Genomic DNA, 7,324 nt, shown 5'->3' on the forward strand with positions numbered 1-7,324 from the left:
TGATATGGCGTGGAGTGGCGACAACTGCAGGCGCTGAGGCGAAGAAGTTCTTCGACAATGTCCGCTGTGAACTGGCGTCCACGGTCACTAATGATGATTAGAGGAGGGCCGTGCCGAAGAATGACTAGTCGAAGTAAGAAATGAGATACTTCAGAAGCAGTAGCGAATGGTGTCGCGGCTGTCTCACAATAGCGGCGGCCTCTCACTTTCGTCAGTGTGTGCTTCAATTGGAGCTGATGGGCAGAAGTGGAGTAGGATGGGGCCTGAGGTCAAAAGAAATTTGAGATGACGGAAAGCTGCATCACATTAGCTGGTCAAATTGAATGGTGAATCTTTATGCAGCAGTGAGTGGGTAAGCGATATCTGCAAACTTTGGTATAAAGCGTCGAAAGTACGAGCATAGACCTAAACAGCTCTGCAGCTCTTTTACTAATATGGGCACCTTAAAACGTTTGACAGCTTCAATTTTCTTTGGATCTGGTCGAATATATTCTTTGTCAACTAAGTGACCAAGAACAATTGTTCACGATCGCTAAAAGGACATTTCTTCGAATTCAGTATAAATCCAGCTCGTTCCATGCAATCAAGCACGATATCCAGACGACTGTTGTGCTCACGAAATGTTTTGCCAAAAATTGCAACGTCGTCCAAATAACTTAAACAAATTTCTCATTTTAGTCCACGCTGGATTGTACGCCTAAACCGCTCGAATGTGGTAGGTGCATTACATAATCCAGAAGGCATAAAATTGAGTTCATAGGGACCATCTGGTGCTACGAATGCCGTTTTCTCTTTATCTGCAGTGTGCACGGGAATTTGCAAGTAGCCTGACCTCAAGTCAATAGAAGAAAAATATGAAGCTGAGTGAAGACTGTCGATTGCATCATCTATACGTGGAAATGGGTAGACATCTTTCTTCGTTACTGTATTTAAGCGACGGTAGCCAACACAAAACCTCCATGTGCCATCTTTCTAACAAGGATGACTGAAGCTGCCCAAGGACTAGAAGATTCTCGAATGATTCCGCGCTTTAGCATCTATTGAAATTGATCATCGATTACCTTACGTTCAGCTGCTGAGACTCGATAGGGCTTCTGGCGTATCGGAAGTGCGGACCCGGGGTTGATCGTGTGATGAATACGACTGGTAGGTAGCAGTGTTGATTCATTCTTGGCAAAGTCGAACACTATCAAGTGCTTCAGAAGCAGTTCCTTTAGAATGCGACGATCGGATGTAGAAAGAGACATTTCCATCATTGCCTGAACTTCGCGAGACGGAACTTGAGACGCCTTTTTCGATACGGGCGAGTTTTAGGCCTGAAGGCAACACAGCTGGCTCTTCAGAGTTGACTGTCCACAGCTCAGTGCGGCCTCTAGTCACGGGAATGACGCAATGAGGCACGAGGATATTCTTCTGAGAGCAGGTGAGTGTTGGTTCTACTAAAGCTTTAAACGATGCACGTTGATTGAGGATAGTGAAAACTCGCACGAATGATGCTGGTAAAGCTGGTACAATCGTGTCTTCTTCCACCGCAAATGGTCCAAAATTAGGTGCCGAATCATCCACAAGAGCCGAAAGTAGTGAAGAATTCAAATAATCTCTCCCGTACGACAGTCTAAAGTTGCGCCCACTCTTGCAGAAAACCAATCCCCAGAATCACATCATGCGTTGACCGAGGCAGCACTGCGAATTCAGTTCTAAACTTTAGGCCACCAATAGCCATATCTGAAGCACACACACCAACTGGAACCAAAGGTTCACCACCGACATCACGGAATAACACTGCACGGTCACCACTAAACATCACTTTCCTACCTAAACAGTTCTTAAAAACTCAAACTCATAACAGATACTGTAGCTGCAGTGTCCACAAGAGCCATTGTTCTCACACGATCAATAAACACTTCCAATTTGTTCTTTGACATAAACACGGGTAGAGGTATGGACGTCATCGACTCGGCGGCGGCCTCAGCTCCATCGGCCGCGCCTCCTAGTTTCCCGGAGGCGGAGGGGAAGAACGACTTTGCGGGGAAGGTGACTGCCGCTGGCGCTGAGGTGGCGGCGTCACACTACGATCAGATGCAGGTGATCAACGCCGCAAATAAGTCGAATGGTATGTGTCCCAAGCGGGCATAGTCGCAAATCGCTGCTGTTCAGTGTGCAGTCGTTCGTGAATGTTCGCCGGAGGTCGGTAGTCTTGAGCAGGGAAGCAGCGGCGGCAATATCTAGCGAGGTGCCCTGCAATGCCACACCTGTAACACAGGTTCAGCATATGTGTCCTAACAAACTCGCGACGTTGGTTGTAGCCAGGCTCTAGCTGCTGATGAACCATGTCTTTATTGTAGGCGGACCTCCTTCCCGTCGGCTGTTGGACATAACTTTGGACAGAGTTGTTACGATCGTCCATATCCGAAGCGCCTCTAGGTTGTACCCACGGATTGGAAAGGGCGGCGACATCTGCCTGCGGTGCACTACTGTGCCGCAGATATTCTTTACGGCAGATGGTGTCCCTGAACCTGGACAGTTCCTCACGCACAAATTCCCGTACCATATCAGCCATTGAAAGTGGAGAACATGCTTTAACACTGGCTACAGAGGTTACATTGGCGAGTCTTCCGAATTTAGGGGTGATTCGACGCAGTTTTTGAGCTTTAAATGTTCTGCAGTGTTTTATAACGTCGGCGGTGGTGTTCAAGCTCTTTGCTAATCAGGAAATTTTAAACATCTTCCGCTATTCCTTTTAAGAGGTGGCAGACTTTATCTTCTTCTTGCATGCTGGAATTCACTAGCTTGCCTGGATTTGGGAGAAGCTCCGATGTCTCCTCGATGTCTGCAGTGCAAGTTTCTCTGGGTACTTGTGCCCGGTGAAGCAATAGAGAGTTTTAGCTTACCGTGATCAGCGATCCGCTACCGTGAACCGCCACAGCGCGTTCCACAGCGCATGCCCAGACCCCCCTTGACACCGATAGATGGCGCCACATACTGGAGGTCGGCGCACAGACCTGCCGCGTTGGAACCAATCGGCTTGAGCGCCCCGCCCACGGGCGGTAGAGAGTCACGGTAGCGGATCGCGGATCACGGTAAGCTAAATATCTCTAATGTCGGTTCCGCACGCTTCGTCTTGGCAGGTTCGCTCCCAAAATATTTCTTTATCTCGCTTGCAGATGTAGCCCATGTAGTTAGTGAATCCTCATGATTGTCGAACCAGTCGAAGGCACTTGCAGCAAGGAAGAATACCACCTAAGCCAGTTTAGTAGCCGCGTTCCAGCGATTGTATTTGCTCACCCTTTCGTAGTGTTTGAGCCACTCGTCAATGTCTTCTCAGGCTTTCCAAACAATGTCCGGGGCTCTCGGTAGTGCGGCCAGTTGATCGCCGTCGATGGTCCCAGTTGCTCGGTATTGCCGTCTTCAGTCATGGCCAGTCCCACTGGTGGCAATCCAGCGAGTCTACGGCTTCTTCGATGGATGGAGCGCTTCGTGGTCGATACTTCAAGCACATCGCACCACAACTGTGACGTGCTTAGTGCGCACAGGCAAATTTAGCGGCGCCGGCTCGTCGGTCATGTTCTGCTACCGTGGACGTAATTTTCGGTGAACACAGAGCTGTTGCACAAATCTTGAGAAAAAAAAGTACGACGAAGCTTTAAAACTGGCAAGCGCAGCAGCGAGGACGCTATTTTGCTGGTAACTAAATCTTGTTTGTATATAAACATTTCGGGAAGCGTTGCGATGACCGAAGGCAGATAGACACGCAAAGTATTATGCATTACAAGCGCTGTTTTTTTCTTCCTTTTTGGGCCCATCGCTTGGTAAATTACTTTCTTTATCGTTTTATTTATTTCGCCTGTGGCTGTCACTTATTGTGATCCGATGGTCGATTGCGAGTACGCTGTTACCATGTTGGCCCCTGAAGGATGCTAACCGGTCGACGCCGCGGGCCGCGCCGGCTCGCCAGCAATCACGGAGTCTCCTCTTGCGTCATAGTGTGCGTCAGTCTGCCCTACTACGTAGCAGGAGGATACAGGTTGAATTTGACCGGCTGGAACAAAAAAAAAACTTCAACTTCTTATCGGAATATTTCAGCTGTAATTAAAACTCAGCTACTTTGGTCATCTGATGAGAAGAGAGGAGTCGCTGGAGAAAGATTTGATGTTGGGAAAGGTTGACGGTCGCCGGAGAAGGGGTAGGCAGCGAACGCGATGGTTAGATGGCATCCTCGAGGCACTGCAGATGAAGTTATGTGATGTTAGGAAGATAGTGAGAGACCGGAAAGCGTGGCGTGAAATGGTCCATAGGGTCACGAAGAGTCGGACACGACTGAACGACTGAACTGAACTGAACTGAACTGAATTCGTTTTTGTTTTCTGCCGGATATGAGGGAACAATGTCACGAAATGCCGTTTATGAAATTTTGATAGCATATGTGGGTGTCTTTAGTGTCCCTTTAAGGAAAGTGATAGCTTTTAGCGCAGCTGCAGGAAGGCGCAAGAAAGCAGTATCTGTTATGAGCAGTTGAAGTCACTGGCTTATAAGCCGTTAAGGGACAACTTCGTCGAATACTCAGAAAATTTGATATTTTGTCTTCTGGCTATGGTTTCATTTATTTTTTCAACAGGAAAAGGTCATTCTTAAGTGGTGAAATTGCAGTTTCGAATATTCTTGTTTAAGCGCTTCAAACTAGACTGGCCGCTACGTTTTTAATGTTAATGGTGGTGTAGCTTAGTCGTTGAAATTCGCGAAAAATATCTATGGTGTCGAACACAATTTGTTTCATAATAGGCTGGTGATTGCGACCATTTTGCACCATGTTTTGGCTTTAGTAGCTCCATTTATGGTCATAGCGCGCTCAGAATAGAACGCTCTGTCCTACACACATGGCTCCTAGCGTCTATTTGAAGCACAACCTTTATGTGGAAATAGTCCAAGGTGCGACGAAACTTCGCCTGGTCAGGCATGTAGTAGAACAGTAAAACAGTCACTGACCAAGTCAGTAGAAAGATTTCATTTCAGAACTCGTACAATGCCTGACGAGACGAACTGTCGTGAAACCTCGACTGCTTCCACTACAGATCGCACTTGGACAAGACGTCCCGAAAATACGCCATTATGTGGACTCACTGTGAGCAATGAATCATAGGTAACTCGAGTTATTTGTCATACTAACTCTGCCATGCTTCCCATTTCTTAACATTACACCATCTATTTCTGTTCCACAGCTCTCTGAATGATCTTCAACTTAAGTAGAGCCCTTTTCGTTAGCCTCCACGCTTCAGCCACATAGATGAGGACTGGTGAGATGCAAGAGAGGCCTTACACCGGCTGTTGAACATTACCTTAGTCCTTTGCATATTAGTTTTTGAACCCATGTTTCTGCTTTTCCTGTCTATGTCATTAATTATTCGCTGCAGTTTGCTCCCTTAGTTACTTAGTTATTGCCGTCAGTGACTCGCCGAATAATAAGATATTCACCCTCAACCTTCATACCCGACTGGTCCTATTCCACGTCTTCGAATACTTCATCTAAGCAAGCTGTGAATAGTGGCAGGGAGATCTTGAATCCTTGCCTAACACTTTTCTTTAGGAGTATTTTTTTCTTTATACGTGGAAAACTATACTTTCTTTGCAGCCATTGGATATTGGTTCTCAGCGCGCTACGACACACTAACAATTGAGCAAACGTAAAAAAAGACGGAAGAATAGTGCGCGAAGAGTTGCTACGTTTGGGCAATTGTTAGTGCGTCGCAGCGCGCTGAGAACCAACATGCAGATTCAGTTCAGTTCAGTTCAGTCGTTCAGTCGTGTCCGACTCTTCGTGACCCTATTGACCATGTCATGCCACGCTTTGCGGTCTCTCACTATCTTCCTAACATCACATAATTTCATCTGCAGTGCCTCGAGGATGCCATCTAACCATCGCGTTCGCTGCCTACCCCTTCTCCGGCGACCCTCAACCTTTCCCAACATCAAATCTTTCTCCAGCGACTCCTCTCTTCTCATCAGATGACCAAAGTAGCTGAGCAGATTCAACTGGCCCCTATCAAAACACTGCTTTTCTTTTTGTATATATTACGGTACTTTTGACATAGACGTCGTTTGCATCAATTAGGTTCTTTAGAATTTTTATTTTTGTTTTGTTTTGCCTACGCTATACCCTCCTTTCTCTGGCTCTCTCCCTTGTGGTTGCTTTATCACCACTTTATATTTTTTTGTTTCATTCTTCTGCTCCTCATTATAGTTTTTTTCTCTTTCTGATTTATTGTTTCATTACAATGTCCTAGAAGAGTGCCAAGCTCTATTTTCCACTCCACTCTATTCTATATATATTTCATTTTTATTGATTGTCGACTATCCTGCTTACTATTTTACTCCAGTCTCTCTTTTTTCCCTATGATCTTGTGTTCTGTACGTCTGTCTCTGTTACTACACGTTCTTTGTCATTTTTGTATATACATTATTTTGCTGGTGTTCTTTGCTTTTCTGGTTCTGTTTCTCCTTTCTGCCTTGTTTGTAGTTCTGGGTGCTACCTTCTGGAGGTTTTTTCTTTTTTAGGCCAGTGTGGACCACCTTGCTAGATGGACCTCATTTTCTATTTATTTTAATAATGAAATTGTTATTACACAGTTAAAAGTTTTTTATATCTCTAGCTTTTGCTCCTTTTTGTTGATATTTAATTGGCTTCAAATCCCGTAAACCTCTTGCTGATCTGTGCTCCCTCTCCTTTTTTATGCTTTTTTTATAGTGGTTCGAGAGAACAAACAAAATGGTGAAATGGCATTTCGGTGTGTATTGCAAAGTGCGATGAAAAGTTCGGCGAGGCCGATTTCTGCTAAAAATATTTTTGGACACTTCTGAAACCATTTGAGCCTTTCCCATGAGTGAATAGTATAAAATACCCTAAAGGATTTTTTTTATGAAAGTTAGTTACACATGTAGAGTAACTGCAGGTATGGATTCATACTACATATCGAGGTCTTTCGCAATGCCATCGGTGAAAATGATTATTGCTTTTTCCCACAGAAACGGCTTGAAATTAATGCCATTGAATTTCTTTAGCCACTCAGGGGTAATCATATCATTATTTGCATATCGAATAAACTACACTTTCATGCCCCTCAAATGGTTGAAATTAGGTTTTGTTTTTCAACGTAATACAGACTACTATGCGTAGAAAGTGTGCGCCTACCTGTTATGGATGGTATGGCAAAGACCAATGGAGCAGTGACCATTCCGGACGCACCCCACGTGACAGGTATTTGGCCTGCACCAATGGAGTCAGTGATGAGAACCGGCGAAAAAGACACTATACTGCCAATAGAAGGAAGGA

The 7,324-nt window shown here is 45.4% G+C and overlaps 1 long non-coding RNA gene across 1 annotated transcript in view; it reads right to left on the minus strand.

The window, feature by feature from the left end:
* Window positions 1-3,909: 3,909 nt before the first annotated feature.
* The window catches only part of LOC146200755 (uncharacterized), a 58,369-nt gene continuing 54,954 nt past the window's right edge, over window positions 3,910-7,324 (minus strand). Inside the window, exons 2-3 of the long non-coding RNA XR_014704844.1 lie at window positions 7,184-7,258; window positions 3,910-4,039 (exon numbers count right to left, since the gene is read on the minus strand). This is a non-coding gene — a long non-coding RNA (uncharacterized LOC146200755). The remainder of the gene's footprint in view (window positions 4,040-7,183; window positions 7,259-7,324) is intronic.

The sequence above is a fragment of the Amblyomma maculatum genome, chromosome 2 (assembly GCF_055883805.1).
Source record: "Amblyomma maculatum isolate TAMU_Amacu chromosome 2, ASM5588380v1, whole genome shotgun sequence".
In the NCBI taxonomy this organism is placed as follows: Eukaryota; Metazoa; Arthropoda; class Arachnida; order Ixodida; family Ixodidae; genus Amblyomma; species Amblyomma maculatum.